Genomic DNA, 18,275 nt, shown 5'->3' on the forward strand with positions numbered 1-18,275 from the left:
TTTTCCTCTAGTCAACAGTCACTTACTGTTTTTCTCTCCAGACCACAATAAAAGCTGGTTGAGGGCAGATCTCTTGTCTTATATCCCCCAGGCGGGTAACAGTTCCAGGTATATGAGGAACACAGATTTTGGTGAGACAGGACAGCGTGGTGAAGAGCCACGAGTCCAGGGGACCACCTGGATTTGCAGCCCAGCTCCTCTACTCACTAGCTGGGTGACATGAGGCAAGTTATTGAACTTTCCCATGCCTCACTTTCACCATATGTAAAAGTAATATATACTTCACAGAATTTTTTTTTAAATTTCAGATTAATACACGGGTACGAATAACAATGTTTGCTTTCATTAGGTAAAATCCGCGTTGTAACTGTGTCCTCACCCGGGAGGTGTGCCACATACCCTTTCCCTGGTATGTGGGAGCACATCAATCTTCGTCCTCCCCCCCACTTGAATTGAGTTTTTCTCTTGTGTGGGCGTGTATTAGTTCCTCTACTGACTTCATATTGGTATTGAGTACGTTGTTTACTTGCTTTTCCGTTCTCGTGATACTTTACTAAGAGGAATGACTTCACGGAGTCTGTAACGCATGGAGGTACCAAGAGCACCGCCTGACTCTCCTGTGAAGGTCGGTCTCCGCTCTGCAGGGGGTCAAGTGTCAACACGCTGTCACCGCCGCCAACTCTCAGCTTGCTGCCTCGGGCTTGACAATGAAACGACTTATTCTTTAGCTAAAATTCGCTGCTTGGCCCCACGCACCCTGTCACCCGTCCGGCCCGCCACCGCCTAGCGGAAGGGGAGGTGCTGCTCCTAATTCCGACGGGGCTCCAAGTCACCCACGGGTGGCACTGCTCGGTGTAGTCCCGGGTCGGGGGATACGAGGCCTCGTAGGGCGGTTCTCCTAGGATGAGAAACCTGGGCCCAGGGAGACGCAAGGCCACGTCCGAAAACATAAGGGACATCCCTGAAACTCTGGCTGGGACAGCCGGGACCACGGCCTGACAACCGCCGTCTTGGGCTCCTGCGGGTGCCCGCGTGGTGGCGGGGTGGAGCGACCGAAGACCCGGCTGAGCGATGAGAGGCAGGGCGGGGCGATGAGGGGCAGGCGAGCCAATAGGGGGCGGCGCGATGAGGGGCAGGGCGGGGCGATCAGGGGAAGGCGGGCCAATAGGGGGCGGGGACGGAGCGGTCCGGGCTCCCGACTCCGGGTTGCCGAGTGGCCTCTCACTCCGCGGGCTCCGCGCAGCTGGCGCGCTCCAGACAGGTAAGGGCGCCGCGGGCCTGCGGGGACAGCCTGGGGACTGCGGGCTCCGGGCGGGGAAGGCTCGGGATGGGGATGAGCGCGGCGAGGCGGTTTCCACGTGTCCAGAGACTGATTCTCCAGGAACGGGGAAGGATTTCGCCCCTCTGAGCTACGAGGAGTGTGGACGCGCCGCGTCAGGTGAGGGAGCTGTCCCCTTCGGTCCAGGAAGAGGGGACAGGTGCACGCCCGGCGTGGCCGCGCCCTCCCGCCGGCGCCGCCTCTCCGCCCCCGGGGCTCGGGCGCTGGTCTCTCCCAGGCAGCACCCGCCCCTTCCCTGAGGTTCCAGGCCCCAGGCCACTCGGCGGCCAGTTCGGCGTTAGGTTCACGTCCCAAATGCGAGGCAGGGTTGATTACAGCGCAATCTTGATTGAAAGTCGGCAATATCGGACAAGATATTCCAGAGCTGCACATGCCCTAGTGCCTCACCCCATCAAGTTCACACACACACACACACACACACACACACACACACACACACACGCCCCCGGTATATTGTATTTGAATCTTGAAAACCGGGGCTGGCGAATATACGTACTTATTGGAAAAACACGGGCCTTGACCCAGCAGAGTGCACTTACCCTCGGATCTTAATTTTTAATTTTTATTTTTTTCCTTTCATGGGCAAATAACTTGTTTGCGGTGTATCAGGTTCTGAAGTAATCTCATCGATTGCCATTCTTTGCAAAGTGGAATATTTGAAGAGTTGATGTCAATGTTAACTTGGAACAACAGGATGGCGGGTGGCGAAGTAGATTTGAGGCTATCCAGAATAGCTACAAGTTTTGTGCTTATGCCCTACATTTTTCCCGTTAGTGATCATTTTCCTCTTGGGAAATACTAATTATTTACTTCTAGATTATTCTCTATTAAAGAGCGGGGAGGAGGGAAGCCCCCGACAAACCAGAGAGTCTCCCAAATAAATTTTGGAATTTAGTAGATTAGTTTTCGAAAATCACATTAATAGGACTATCATGATTAATTTAGATGAGGGAAAGAAAAGTGTGGATAATTTTCACATTATGTATTTGCAAGTACAGTAGAAGATATGTAATTTGACCACTTGAGGGACTGCAACAACTTGGTCCACATACAAAGGTGGTCAACATAAGGGCCTAGGCCTCCCGAACTGTTAGGTACATGTGGTGCATGTCCAGTCTATGAAAATTAGGTTAACTTAAGGAGGTGCTCAACTATGGAAGTTCTACTGTATTTTTTAGTTACATTTTCAGCCTTCACAAAACTTTCTCTGTACTTCTTCCATCCTCTTTAATCTGATCAATTACTCCTCTTGCTAACTCAGGATCCTTACTGTAGTGTATTTATGTTAATAATCTTGATTCTTCCCACTAGGGTGTGTACACTTTGATCTGTGGAACTGTAAACACGTGCAGATTAGTGCTCCACTGGAGTTGGAGATGCCTTTGTCCTACATAGGTTACATCTTCCAAATAGGAGAAAATATAGAATATAGAATATAGAATATTAAAGCTAGAGCAGGCTTTAGCTTTTTTCTGTATCAGGACAATCATGTTTTCTTGCAGCTAGTTACTCAAGAGCAGGGACTGTGTTTTATCAAAGTATGGTAAAGTTCAGAGAATGGCAAATTCGTTCCCCAGAGTTGACCCTTGACTGGGGTTGTAGGCAGTGTCTAGCCTACTTTTTATGCTTGGGGAAGAATTACTGGCCTGACTGCTTTCCTGTGGGCATCCAGAGTCCTGGATGAGCTCCCTGGGGAGCCTGGGCCTTGGGCCTCCAACCACACCTCTGCCTATGGGTTTCTCCAGCTTGACCACATGGGTACCTCTCCCCTGCTCCAGTTTTTCCTGCTCTGTGGCTTCCACCTCACCATGTCCCAGATCCCTCTACCCGCTCAGGGAGAATCATCTCACTGTTCAGTGTAGGGAGATGTGCTCCACAGAGTCAGCCGGGATGTTGATCTGCAGCCTGGTGCCGGGTCCCCTGTGGATGCTCAGTAAATGTCTGTTGACCACAGGGTCACTTGTTTCAGAGCCTTTGCTGTGCTCTCTTCTTCAGGGAAAGCAGACTAACTGAAGTCACACCCAGATCGCCAGCCTTGGAGGCCAACTGTTTTGGTTGATTAGGGTTATGACTTGGGAATTTAGGTCTGTTACAAAGGACAAAATTGGCCCATGGTCACTGGTAATTGTAAAATGATCCTGTACCAAGTGATTATGCCATAGGATAGCTTTGTTGAAAAGTAAAAAACAATCCAGAGGAGAGGGGCTTAGTAGTGTCTGCACTTCCATACATACTTATTCCTGGGCTCACCTTTTTACTCTGTCCTAGCTCAAGGATTAGATTATAACTATTCTTTCCCTGGATTGGATTGTAACCATTAATTTTTCCATCACGTGGAACTGCTCAGAGCTCAGATGAGCACCACTACTGTGGTCTGGATGTAGAAAATTACACTGTCTATTGTTTAGAGGAAACGAAGATGAAAATTTTCAAAATAATTGTTTTTAGAGAAACCAAGAAAAAGCAAACAAATAAAAAAATGTGTGGGCATTGAAGCCAGTGTAGTTTTTTGTTTGTTGTGTTTTGTTTTTTAGTTTAAACTTTTATTCAAGTTATATTTCTCCTTTTCCAGAAATAGTCATTTACCATTCTTTGTCATGTTTTACTTGTAATTAATGTTTCTTGAGTTTTTCCATTTTAAGCATTATCTGTTAACTTCCCATTGTTGGCTCTCTTTTTCCTTCCCATGCCCAACACGAGTAGAGCTTCCCTATTTTCCCATCATTGCAATAGTTAAAACAGACTGTTGATTAATGGTTAGGTCAAAATTCACAGCTAAGCCAAGCAGAACTTTTTGTTTTCCTTGGAGTTAATAATTGATTTGTTTGTTCATTTTGTACTTGTCACTGATTCAACTCACCACTGTTGGCCAGTTTTCTAAATCCTCCTTCAAATGCACCAAGTATTCTCAATTTCATTCTCCTCAAGGAGCTGCCCCTGAGCCCCCTGGGTAGCTGTGATCTGGACCTGTAGCTTTCTGCACACGGGGCACAGCTGTCACCCTGAGGGCTCCCTCATCACCATCCTGGGTATCCCATCATCTGCCTCCTAGGTTGGATTTCATGATACCTGCAGCTCCTGCCTTCTCAATTTTAGCTTACTCTTTTGTTTTGGTACATCAGATCTTCAGGGAACTTTCTGGAAAGGATGCATAATATGTCTATTTTTCTGAGACTGTGTAGGCCTGAAAATATCTGTTTTCCACTGACAGCTGATATTTTGTCAAATATGGAACTCTAGGGTGGTAGCTTTGAAAGAATTGTCCCATTGCCTTCTAGCTTTGTGGTATTGCTGTTAAGAAACTCAGAACCTTTCTGATTCCTTGGTTTGTGCTTATAATATGTGTGTGCGTTATAAACCTGCTGTGTCTTCCCTGGAAGTTTATTGAATTTTCTCTCAGCCTTCACAGTCCTGAAATTTCAGGACGCTGTGATGTGGGGTGTGTCTGTTTTCGTAGATTGTGCAGGGCTCTTTAAATCTGGAAACTTAACATTCTTCAATTTGGGAATTTTTTCTTTTTTTTTTAGACAAGGTCTCCTTCTTGCTCAGACTGGTCTTGAACTCCTCAGTCTACCTACCTTGGCCTCCCAGAGTGCTAGGATTACAGGCTTCAGCCACTACACCCTATCTGGGAAATTTTCTTAACTTATCTCATTGGTAATTTCTTCCCCTCTAATTTCTGTGCCATGTTTTTGAGAAATGTCTGTTATTCAGATATTGGATATTTTGGACTGGACCTCATAATTTTCTTCCTTAATTTCTACCTCTTTATTTCTTGGTTCTACCTTTGGGGAGATTTTCTCAGTTTTATCATCTATGACTTCCACTGAGTTTTTCATGACTATAATTATAGTTTTAGTATTTTGAATTAAAAGTTCTTTTTTGGTTCTCTATGTAAATACCTATATATATTTATGTGTATAGTTTGTGTATCTTTTTTTTTTTTTGAATAGTTTTATTGTTTTCTCTTATCTCTGTGAGAAGTATACTTTTGGGAGGAAGTTTTTTCCTTCCTGCACAGACTCAGTTTCCCCGACTTGCTTATTTTTTTTTTCATTTGTTTAGATTTCTGTCTTTCATGTTACATGTTTTCTTCTAGTTTCTAATGCCCTTAGTTGCCTGCTCACATTTGAATGGGGGGATTAAAAGGCTGAAGACAGGGAACTCTACTGTGGGGACATCTGGGCCTTTTATTTATTTATTTATAGACAGAGTCTCACTTTATTGGCCTTGGTAGAGTATCGTGGCATCACAGCTCACAGCAACCTCCAACTCCTGGGTTTAGGAGAGTCTCTTGCCTCAGCCTCCTGAGTAGCTGGGACTATAGGCTCCCACCACAATGCCCGGCTACTTTTCTATTGCAGGTTGGCCAGGGCCGGGTTCAAACCTGCCACCTCAGTATATGGGGCCGGCACCCGACCCACTGAGCTCCAGGCACCGCCCCAGGCTGGGGCCTTTTAAATACCTCTGATGTCTTTACCTCTTGGCCTGGTGAGAGTCCTCAGAGAAGAGGCTTGCAGTGTTTTTCTGGGAGGTTGAGGAGAACCTGGCTGGGAACTAAGTGGAGAAGTAGATGGGAAGGCTGAGCATCCAGCGTGCAGAAGTTCACACAACCCCTCCATGCTGTTTATGTGCAGACGTCTGGGGGGTGAGGAGTGGGGAGAAAATTCTAGGTTTTTTGCAAGGCTGGAGGAGGGTCAATTACCTCATTGCTCAAAGTAGCTGAAGGAAACTGAGGGACCCAACTTTTTAAAGAGACTTTCTTTCTTTCTTTTTTTTGAGACAGAGCCTCAAGCTGTGGCATTATAGCTCACAGCAACCTCAAACTCCTGGGCTCAAGTGGTTCTCCTGCCTCTGCCTCTCAAGTAGCTGGGATTACAGGCGCCCGCCACAATGCCTATTTTTTTGTTTGCAGCCGTCATTTTTGTTTGGCAGGCCTAGGCTGAATTTGAACTCAGCTCAGGTGTATGTGGCTGGCGCCTTAGCCGCTTGACCCACAGGTGCCAAGCCTTTAAAGAGACTTTCAGAAGTGTTTTTATTTTTAGCTCATCCCTCTGCCCGTAGTGGGTCCAATTGCCTTTAATTATTTAGCCTTTTGGAGATTCCATGGTATAAATCAGATTGTTTCTTGGCTTTCTATCATCCTACCAAGATGTTTTTGCTGTTATCTCTTCTCATTCTTTCCAGCCTTGCTGGCTTATACATTAAAGAAAAAAAACAGTCCTTACTGCCGTGGTGTTGGGCTTTCAGCAGGGAGAGGATGTAGAGGTTTTAGTTCAAACTATCATTAGTGCCTGGAATGTAGATTTCTTTTTTAAAAACAATTCAGATTAATATGGGGGTACATAGGATTAGGTTACGTGGTTTGCTTTTGTAGGTTTACAGTCCAAGTTGTAGGTGTGTCTTTTGCCCAGGAAGTGGGCAGTGTATCCATTGGGTGGGAATAGACCCAATCCCTTCCGCTCTGCTCCTGTACTCGAATTTCATTGAATTTTTCTTTCACGTGAAGATATAGGTGTTAATCTACTAGCTCCAATTTAGTACTGAGTAGATGCAGTGTTTGTTTTTCCCTTCTTGTGACACTTCCCTTAGGAGAATGGTCTTTAATTCCATCTAAGGTGTTACAAAAGATACAAAACTTCTGTCTTTTCATGGCTGAATGATATTTCATAGTATTCATATACCGCAATTTATTAACCTACTCATGCATTGAAGGGCACTTAGATTGTTTCCACATCTTTGGGGTTGTGAATTGTGCAGCTATGAACCTTTAAGTGCAACTGTCTTTATGATAAAATACCTTTTTATCTTTGGAGTGTAGATTTCTTTACCGGCTATAACCAGAGACGGGTTTAATCCAGGCAGTGTGTGCTGCCCTTCTCCCTGCCTGTACCCTTAGGAAACATTTTCTGATCAGGCTGGTCATATTCTCTTGCTGAGGCCTGTTTGGATCTCAGATGCCTTCCTATGTCACTCTGAGTGTCCACTACCAATTGATCATAGTTGTCATAGGAGGCAAAACCTGTCTCTAGCAAGGTATGGTGGCCCATGCCTGTAATCCCAGTACTTTGGGAGGCTGAACTCCTGCTTGAGGCCAGGAGTTCAATACCAGCCTGGGTGACATAGTAAGACCCTGTCTCTACCAAAAAAAAAAAAAATTACCTGGGTGTGGTGCTGTCCATCTGTAGTCCTAGCTACTTGGGAGGCTGAGGCAGGAGGATTGCCTGAGTCCAGGAGTTTGAGACTGCAGGGGGCTATGGTTGCACCACTGCACTCCAGCATGGGTAGCAGAATGAGACCCTTTCTTAAAAAAAAAGTTGAGAACCAGGCACGGTGGCTCATGCCTGTAATCCCAGCACTCTGGGACATTGAGGCAGGTGGATTGCCTGAGCTCAGGAGTTCAAGACCAGCCTGAGCAAAAGTGAGGCCCAATCTCTAAAAATAGCTGGTCATTGTGGCAGGTGCCTATAGTTTCAGATACTTGGGAGGTTGAGGCAAAAGGATCACTTGAACCCCAGAGTTTGAGGTTGCTGTGAGCTACAACACCATGGCACCCCAGGGCGAGACTGTCTCAAAAGAAAAAAAAAGTTGAAGAAGAAAAAGAACAATATAGTAATAATACTCCCCCCCCAGACCTATCTCTAATCCTAGCTTGGGCAGTAGGTAGCTTACTGTTCAAACAGCTCTTGGTCTTATTTCTCAAACTCACTCTGTGCAGGAAGACTGTGACCTTGGCCTCTAAACATCTTAGCTTTCCGTGAAGCTGAGCTTCTGTGTGTCTGATACTATTTTAATCTGAAAGATGGGCCAGGTGTCTTTGGTGGCCAAGTGGCCTCAGTGAAAGTTATCATTATTTCCTCCCCGGGCTGGTTTTTCACATAGTCCTGTTACCATCCGTGGCACCCTCTCTTCCCGTTTCCACAAATGTGCCCTTTTCAGCTTGTGCACAAGTTCCTGTTTCTGGCTGAGCAGAGCAGAGGTGACTGACCTTCTCTGCTCCTTGTGGACGATTGCCACTCTCCAACCCAGTTTGTCAGTCGAGTCATTCCTCAGTCTCCCTTTGTGCACTGTGACCTTCCAGCATTCTCTTCCGGTCACTTTACAACATCACTTTATGGTTACCAAGAGAGGAATGATGACAAGGGTCGCCTTCCGCTGAAGTAGAAGTGTTGTTCCTGTATGGTCTGATCTGCGCGATAAAACAATGCTCTGCACTCCATGATGGTGGCTGTGCCCTGGGAATACAGAAAACCTAAGAGGTCACAGTTGTTATGATGGGGCAGGCATGGTGGCAACTTTATTTCCATCATCCACAGGATGACAGTGAAGGGTAGGGTGGTCACAAAAGGCTTGTTCAGGCTGCACCAGGAGGTGTCACGAGGAGCAAAAGCTTGGCCAGTAGGGACGCTGCAGAGCTTATTTCCCAGGCATCCTTCCCTTTTCTGAACGAAGTCATTGCAACCTCTCCTGCCACGCACTGTAGTTTTTCTCAAATGTGCTAAGTGCTTTCCATATGTTCTTTTTGCCTTCCCAGCTTGGATTGTGAATTCTCCTGGGGAAAAAAACAATACCTAGTACATAATCAGCTTAGTGAATGAATTTTCCAGATAGTTTTGGGCACTTTGCACTTGAGAAGAAAAGATATTTGGGAGGCAGAGGCTGGTGGATCGCCTGAGTTCTTGGGTTCAAGACCAGCTTGAGCAAGAGTGAGACTCAGTTGCTTAAAGAAAAAAGAAATTATATGTGTGTATGTGTATACAACCGGGCTTTGTAGTGGGCACCTGTAGTCCCAGCTACTAAGGAGGCTGAGGCAAGATAATCGCTTGAGCCCCAAGAGCTTGAGGTTTCTGTGAGCTGTGATGCCACACCACTCTACCAACGGTGACCCCCCCCAAAAAAAGAAAAACCTCTTTTTTTCTTTTTCATAATTATCCAAGTTGTATCCAACGGTGTTAATTCCCTCATTTCTTTATTACACTTTGATTTCACATTGGCTGGACGGAAGTGTGGAGCATTCAATTGGTTTCTCGTATGATTCAGAAATATTCCTGACCAAAAACATTGTTGAGGAGACAGCCTATTATTTTTTTCCATCCATTTATTTCTTCTTCTTTTTTTTTTTTTTTTAAAGTATTTGAAATCTTTTATTTTATTTATTTTTTTTTCTTTGCAGTTTTTTTGGCCGGGGCTGGGTTTGAACTCGCCACTTCTGGCATATGGGGCCAGTGCCTTACCCCTTTGAGCCACAGGTGCCGCCCATAGTACTGTGATGGTCTTGGTTTTTATGGCTTTCAGAGGAAGGAGGGAAGTATGCACTGGTTGGATTGTCAAATCGGTAGACAATTTAATCTAACTGGTAGAAGATTGTCTAATTGGTAGACATTTCCCAAGAAGGAAGACCTTTGTTTGGATTTCAACAATGTATATTTTTTTCCTTTGTAACTATATCCTTTATCTTTCAAGGTTAAAAGCTTTTGAAATACCACAGAGTATCAAAATGACAGACCTCAAATTATCATATACTATATGGGGTACTTAGAATGCAAAACTCTGTTAAATATTTTACTACCTTTTTAAAAATTTTTTTTAGATTTTTAAAAAATTTCAGATTAATATAAAGATACATACAAGTAGGTTACATTATTTGTATTTATTTCCTTGATCTTTAATTTTGGTGAAATTCTAACCTGATTTAGTAGGAAAAAACTTTAATGTTTTCTTTTGTCCTACATGGAATTCCAACAGTGTCTTTTCTGTATTTCTTTGGAGACTCTTAACGTCCTGAGAAACTCTCCAATATCATGTTTCAGCCGCGGCTTACGGGATGTCCACATGACTTCCCCAGAAATGAAATTGTGGCTTTCTTTTTCCTACAAAGGAGTAATTTAAAGTTTCATTTTTCTGCTGATATGATTTAAGTACACAGTAAAGTTAGTTTTTGCCATTATGTTTTTTTTTTCTTTTCTTTTTAATTGTTGGGGGTTCATTGAGGGTACAATAAGCCAGGTTACACTGATTGCAATTGTTGCCATTATGTTTTTTTTGTTTGTTTCATAGAAGGCAGTTGGTTTCTTTATTTTTCTGCTTGGGAAGATGAACGTGCTTGATCTTTTAACCATGCAGAGAAACAGAAATACAATTTAACTAGATTGTGAATGCTGCCAGACATGTAAATTTAGGCATAAGTGCTCTTTAAAATGTGTAAGGATTGTCAATTTCTTCATTATTTATTTATTTATTTAGAGACAGAGTCTCACTATGTCACCCTTGGTAGAGTGCTGTGCTGTCACAGCTCACAGCAACCTCAAACTCTTAGGCTTAAGCGAGTCTCTTGCCTCGGCCTCCTGAGTAGCTGGGACTACAGGCTCCCGCCACAATGCCCGGCTATTTTTTGTGGTTGTCATTGTTGTTTAGCAGGCCCCGGGCCGGGCCGGAACTGGGCCTGAACCCACCAGCCTTGGTGCATGTGGCTGGCGCCCTACTCACTGAGCTACTGGCGCCAAGCCTCTTTGTTACATATTTAAACCATCTATAGAGGCATTACATTAAGGGGGGTGTGGAGTCCTAGCTGAAAGATGTTTTCTAGACTCAGAATTGTTGCTAAATCTTCTTGCCTTCTGCAGAGAAGATCTCTGAAGGCAGATCTCTGCCACCAGGGTCTTAGATTCTCAGTGCGCTCCCCTGCCATTGTTAAGAAAAATTTTTTTTTATTTATTTATTTATTTATTTATTTATTTTTTGCAGTTTTTGGCCGGGGCTGGGTTTGAACCCATCACCTCCAGCATATGGGGCCGGCACCCTACTCCTTTGAGCTACAGGTACCACCCAAGAAAAATTGTTATTTTGTAGAGTTTTATTCTTCAGCAACTTTCTAGAAAATCATTAAGGAGCATCAGGTACGACTGTTTTTGTAACTCCAAATCTGTAGTTGTTGGTTGATCTTTATGTACATGTGGTTAGCCTACTTTACAAGGTTGTAAGGAGTTCATGCATAATTTTCCTAGGGTTGCATTATTTCACATCAGCATTTTCTTTTCTTTCTTTCTTTATTTTTGTTTTTGAGATGAAGCCTCAAGCTGTCACCCTGGGTAGAGTGCTGTGGCATCACAGCTCACAGCAACCTCCAACTCCTGGGCTCAAGCAATTCTCCTGCCTCCACCTCCCAAGTGGCTGGGACCACAGGCACCCACCACAACACCCAGCTATTTTTTGGTTGCAGCTGTCATTGTTTGGCGGGCCCGGGCTGGATTTGAACCCGCCAGCTCAGGTGTATGTGGCTAGCACCTTAGTTGCTTGAGCCATAGGCACCGAGCCACATCAGCATTTTCTTATAGTAATGAGTATCACTTTTAATAACTAGGCGATATTTGTCATGTTAAATATACAATGGTATTTTTGAGCCATTCCTCAATTCTTGGGTATTTAGATTTTGTTTTTAAGTACATAGTGTTGCTATGTCTTTTTCCCTGTTGAGAGTTATTTACTTGGTGAACATTTCTCAAAATATGACTCTGGGATTAAAGATTTCTAGCTTCTATGAATCATCTTCAGTAGGTCACCTGCTAGCTATATGAAGTTATATGAAGTTCCCATTATGTCTTTTTTGCTCTTTTAAATCAGCAGTGTCTTTGTTGTAGAAGTGAGGACAGGATTAGCTAGAACAGTTAAGGCCGTGTTATGTATCCTGTTCTAGGTCAGATAATAAAGCTAGAAGAACCTGACAGGCCCATTTTCAGAGGCTGTGTTCTTGTTGGTAATGTCTACAGCCTCATTTCATTTGATTGGATGTCTGGTAAGAAAAATTTCTAACATTCGGTAATGAAAGGTGGTGAGGTGGTTATGGTAACTGCAACTACATTAGACCTCAGTACCTGGTCTAGAATGTCTGAGCCTTCTTGTGGGCAGAGAAGGCATCAAATTCGTAGGCAATTCCAGCCCCCTCCCCCATTCCTTCACTGCTTGAGTAATCAGGGCTCAGTAAGGTGTGCGCGGCAACCAGCAACATTAGAGAATTTTGCATTAATGTACTTTCTTGATAAGGAACTAGAACAGAGCGAATTTCTTTTTCTTTTCTTTTTTTTTTCTGAGACAGAGTCTCACTTTGTTGACCTTGGTAGGGTTTCTTGGTGTGATAGCTCACAGCAATCAACCTCTTTGGCTCTAGCCATCTTCTTGAATCAGCCTCCCAAGTAGTCAGGACTGCAGGTGCTAGCCAAAACCCTGGCTACTTTTAGAGATGGGGTCTTACTCTAGCTCAGGTTGGTCTCCAACTCTTGACCTTCAGCAACCCACCTGGCTTGGCTCCCCAGAGTGCTGGGATCACAGGTGTGGCCATCACACCTGGCTGGAGTGAATTTCTATTCAGATTTTTCATTTGCTATCTTTCTGGATATCATGTTCTACTGTTTAAAGCCTCAGGTGGATTTCTAAGTCAACTATTATCTGGAATTAAGTTCCTCTGCTTCAGGCTTTCCATCTATTAAAGCACAGTGACATATAATTAACAGTCCACTTCAGAAAGATTCATGCCTTAATGCTTGTAAAGAACTTTGAGCTTTTCTAAGAGTGTTTTATACACATTCGTGAATAATGAGATGGCTTGCTCCATTTGGCAAAAAGCATCTATACTAGGCCTATTTTATAAAGCAGTGATTTTCAACCTGTGTGCCGTGGCACACTGGTGCCATGAGAGGATCTTAGGTATGCCTCAAAATTTTTTAAAGATCATTAATTAAATTATTTTTGAAAGAAATCCAAAGCACAGTAAGTATATTCTTTTCTTTACTCTTTTTTTGGGTCAACATATATATATATTTTTTGTCACTAGGAAATAGCTTTTTTTTTTTTTTTATATTGTTTGGGATTCATTGAGGGTACAAAGAATTAGGTTACACTGATTGCATTTGTTAGGTATAGTCCTTCTTATAATTGTGTCCCACTCTCAAGAGGTGTGCCATACACTGACCCCCAATCCACCTCCCTCCTCCCCTCTCCCCATCTCTCATTCCCTACCCCCAACCTTGTATCCATACACTGACTCCCAATCCACCTCCCTCCTCCCCTCTCCCTATCCCTCATTCCCTACCCCTCACCTGGTATTGGGTCTTGATCAACATAATTTAAGTGTGCTTTGGGAGTTTAACTATAGGTTCAAGTGTGCCATGAGATAAAAAAGGTTGAAAAACACTGTAATAGAGGATAAAGGCTTGCCAAGAATCAGAAGATAAATTTAACGTGGTGTCTATGGAATTTTTCTTGGATTACGTGGGACAAGTAGAATCTAAAATAAATTCTGTATATGTGTAGGGAAAGTAGATTTATGCTGTTCTAATCCAACATTTTGGGGGGATAGACTACTCCTTTGTAAGTGGAATCATGTTTGACAAATTTCCTAGTGTTCTTAAAGAGCATGAAATAAATAGGGACACAATGATAAATGAAGGTTTTCAAATTGATTTTTTTTTTTTTTGAGACAGTCTCACTATGCCGCCCTTGGTAGAGTGCCGTTGTGTCACGGCTCACAGCAACCTCAAACTCAGGCTTAAGCGATTCTCTTGTTTAAAAAAAAAAAACTACGAACAAATTCCTATGCACACTGCACATATCTTATTTTGAAGTAAAAAGACAAAATGGGAACAAATACAATCACATCACCTCATGTGGCCCGCGGGCCGCACTTTGAGGACGCCTGTCTCTTAACTGGAGACATTCGCTAAATGTATAACTTAGAACAAAATGGCTCACCATTTCTTAGCTGTTGTCACAAATAATTCAGAAATGCCAATTTATCCATTTTCTTTCTTTTTTTTTTTTTTTGGAGAGACAGAGTCTCACTGTACCACCCTCGGTAGAGTGCCGTGGCGTCACATGGCTCACAGCAACCTCTAACTCTTGGGCTTACGCGATTCTCTTGCCTCAGCCTCCCGAGCAGCTGGGACTACAGGCGCCCGCCACAACGCCCGGCTATTTTTTTGTTGCAGTTTGGCCGGGGCGGGGTTTGAACCTGCCACCCTCGGCATATGGGGCCGGCGCCGTACTCACTGAGCCACAGGCGCCGCCCCAATTTATCCATTTTCATGATGGTTTGGTATCTGAGATAGTTTCTGCAGTTTTCTTTCTTTCTTTTTTTTTTTTTTGGAGACAGAGCCTCAAGCTGTCACCCTGGGTAGAGTGCGATGGCATCAGAGCTCACAGCAACCTCCAAATGCTGGGCTCAAGTGATTCTCCTGCCTCTGCCTCCCACGTAGCTGGGACTACAGGCGCCCGTCACAATGCCAGGCCATTTTTTTGTTGCAGCATCATTGTTGTTTGGCAGGCCTAGGCTGGATTCGAACCTGCCAGCTCAGGTCTATGTGTTGGGTGGTGTCTTAGCAGCTAGAGCCACAGGTGCTGAGTCATTTCTGCAGTTTTTATCAATGTACTTTAATTAATTAATTTAGACAAAGTCTTGCTCTGTTGCCCAGGCTACAGTGCCGTGGCATCAACCTACTTCACAGCAACCTCAAACTCCTGGGCTCAAGTGATCCTCTTGCCTCATTCTCCAAGTAGCTGGGACCACAGGTGCCCACCACAATGCCTGGCTAGTTTTTTAATTTTTAGTAGAGACAGGGTCTCACTCTTGCTCAGGCTGGTCTTGCCTCCCATCTTGCCCTCCCAGACATCTATGTACTTCAGAGACCTAATGGATTTAGGAAAGCAAATAAGTTTTTATCAATGGCATAGAAGATTGAGGAGAATACTCCACTTCTTCCATCTGGAAAGATAAATGAGGAGACACAGGGACAGAGTACACCCTCCTGTACTGTGGCAAACTGAGTTAAATAATATGAATGAAACAGTTCATTTGTATCTTCTTAATTTCCAAATTACAAACAATTTAAAGTGTTTATCGGGCACTTAGATGCACCAGGTGCCCTGCTAAGCTTTTCACATGGATTATCATGTTTAATCCTCCAGGCAAACCTTGGGGGTGGATAAGAGCCTGAAGTTCTGGAAGGTTCTATAATACTTGGCAGGAGATGAGTGGTAGGGGTAGAGTTCAGAACTCTGGCTCCGGAGCTCTCTCTTATGAGCTCTGCTCTCTGAGCTAAGCACTTCTTTCCTTATTTTTCCTCCTGGTAAACAGAATGGGACACCCTAGAAGGAAATATAAAGTTCTTCAAACAGAACCAAAGCAGTCAGTTTCTCTGGGTTTCACCCCAGGCCCCATTGTCACCTATATAGACTCTTAAGACAGTGATTCTCAACCTTCCTAATGCCCGACCCTTTAATACGGTTCCTCATTTTGTGGTTGACCCCCAACCATAAAATTATTTTCGTTGCTACTTCATAACTGTAATTTTGCTACTGTTATGAATTGTAATGTAAATATCTGATATGCAGGATGTATTTAGGTGACCCCTGTGAAAGGGTCGTTTGACCCCCAGAAGGGTCGTGACCCACAGGTTGAGAACTGTTCTAAGATGTTTTCATGGCAGCAGAGTTGAATAGAAATATTCTGGAAACTCTCTGTATGACTTAAAATTTGCTAGCAGTTACTTTAAAAAAGAGAAAAGCAACAAGTGAATTAAGTTTAATATTTTATGCAACCAATATATAACAATATTATCATTTTACCATATATTCATTTAAAAATTATGTACGAGATTACTTAAAAATTAACAAGATACCAGAAACAACTGAGGAGAAATGCAACACAATACTTCTTTTGTATTACAGTGGATACAGAGTGATATGTGGTTCTACCAAACTAAGTTCTGATTAATGGAAACATATTTGATACTGCTTCAGTTTTTTTTTTTTTTTTTTTGTAGAGACAGAGTTTCACTTTATTGCCCTCGGTAGAGTGCCGTGGCGTCACACAGCTCACAGCAACCTCCAACTCCTGGGCTTAGGCGATTCTCCTGCCTCAGCCTCCCGAGTAGCTGGGACTACAGGTGCCCGCCACAACGCCCGGCTATTTTTTTGTTGCAGTTTGGCCGGGGCTGGGTTTGAACCCGCCACCCTCGGTATATGGGGCCGACGCCCTGCTCACTGAGCCACAGGCGCCGCCCGATACTGCTTCAGTTTTAAATTTTAAATTTATATTTATTAAAAGTAAATAAAGTAGGCCAGGCGCAGTGGCTCACGTCTGTAATCCCAGCACTCTGGGAGATCAATACTGGTGGATTACCTGAGCTTAGGAGTTCAAGACCAACCTGAGCAAAAGTGAGATCCCATCTCTATTAAAAACGGAAAAACTAGCCAGGTGTTGTGGGGGGCGCTTGTAGTCCCAGCCACTCAGGAGGCTGAGGCAAGAGGATCACTTGAGCCTAAGAGTTTGAAGTTGCTGTGAGCCGTGATGCCACAGCACTCTACCCAGAGCATAGAGTGAGACTCCATCTCAAAAAATAAGTAAATAAAGTAAAAAAGTAAATTCCTCTGGTTGCACTATGCTATGTTTCAAGTGCTCACTAGCTATTTGTGGCAAGTGGCTATCATATTGAATGGTGCAGCTCCAGAGGGAATGGTAATCTCTGTGTTCCAAGGACTGGGGACTCCAGACACTCTATCCCTATCCCTTATTATTGTCCCTGACTATGCCCAGGGTGACCATGTACAGTTGTGAAGGTTACACCCTGCAAAATTGTGAGATGTCATTTGCATTATAGGCCTAGTAGATTTGCTTATTTACTACAACAGTTTTTAGAAAGATGCAAGTCCAGTTTTTGAAGGAAGACACATGTTCTCCTAATTCATGCAAAGACATTTTTTAGGGGGGCAATGGGCAGATGGTTGTAGCTTTTCTGGTTCTTCCTAGCATTCCAGCAGTTGGGCCCATTGCATTGTTCTCTTGTTTGCTGAGCACGCTACCAGTGCCCTGCCTGCGACCTATGGAAGCAGCCTCGGTCAACCCCTCTTCCCTAGGAAATAGCATCACAGAGTCCCTCCTCCTGTTGGTGACAGTTGGGTACCACATATGTCGTATTCATGTTGTATTCCCGGAGCTTGGTGCACAGCAGGGACTAAACACACTTGTTGATTTGAATTGTTACTTTCGTTTTGACCCTGTTTGGGCCTCTGTGCTGTGCCCTCAGTTGCCCTTAATGACACTTGTCCCGGGGCTGGTTCACCCTGATGCTGACATGGTGTCTCCTTCACTGAGTCTCAGCTCGCCTTGTGTGGTACCCTCGTTCCCATAGTACTAACTGTCATTATTGCTGCTGTTCCTAAGGAGCTGTCACTTACTGATTCCACTTCAGGTCAAGCGTTGTGTGTAGCGTTTGTGTGCGTTATTTCCTTTAGTCCTGAGAAATGTCTCTAGGAGGTCCCATTTCACAGTGAGAACACCGAGGCCCTGAACTGTAAGTGGTTTGTTTACCTGAGGTCACATAGCCAGTAAGTGTCACAGCTGCCCTTTCAAACCAGTTCTGTCTGACTTCAAAGCTCTTTTCTATGCTTTCAGGTCCAGGACTAGGCTTCCCCCTTTGGCATCTGGGCCTTCCTGACCACACCATAATGGACTTATTATTTGTCTTTACAGATTTCCTTCCTTTGCAGAACTGCTCTGTCCTCAATTCATGTGGTTTGGGTGGGGCCAACACTAACCCGGGGTGGACATGTGACCCAGCTGTGGCCAATCTGAGCAGTCTCTGCCCTCAACTAAGTGACTGTTTCAAGGGTTAGCCCACAGCCCCGGCTGGCTCAAGCCTGATTATTTTCTGCTTGCATTTAAGAAGGGAGGTACTCTTTTCTTCTGTGGAGTTTTTCTTTTTCCCTGATAAAATGATGTAAGCTGGAGGTCCTGGTGGCTGTCTGTCCCTGCTCCATGGAGGAGCTGTGTGCAGTGCAAGAGAAAAATGCCACATGCAAGGAAGCAGCACTGAGCCCTGGTGAGAAGACGCCGCATCCTTTGGGGTGCAGGGATCCACTTTGCCTAAAACATCGGAGTTTGAGA

General features: G+C 44.2%; 1 protein-coding gene across 4 annotated transcripts in view; it reads left to right on the forward strand.

Moving 5' to 3' along the window:
* The first annotated feature begins 586 nt into the window (after positions 1-586).
* Positions 587-18,275, forward strand: part of TEC (tec protein tyrosine kinase) — a 159,841-nt gene continuing 142,152 nt past the window's right edge. The window contains exon 1 of one of the 4 annotated variants that reach the window (XM_053578025.1): positions 587-625. The gene's annotated coding sequence lies outside the window, so the exon portion shown is untranslated. Of the gene's footprint in view, positions 626-1,194; positions 1,262-1,341; positions 1,439-11,219; positions 11,236-18,275 lie in introns of those variants that run through there. The other 3 variants (XM_053578021.1, XM_053578024.1, XM_053578026.1) reach the window with 3 other exon arrangements.

The sequence above is a fragment of the Nycticebus coucang genome, chromosome 23 (genome assembly GCF_027406575.1).
Source record: "Nycticebus coucang isolate mNycCou1 chromosome 23, mNycCou1.pri, whole genome shotgun sequence".
NCBI classification, from domain to species: domain Eukaryota; kingdom Metazoa; phylum Chordata; class Mammalia; order Primates; family Lorisidae; genus Nycticebus; species Nycticebus coucang.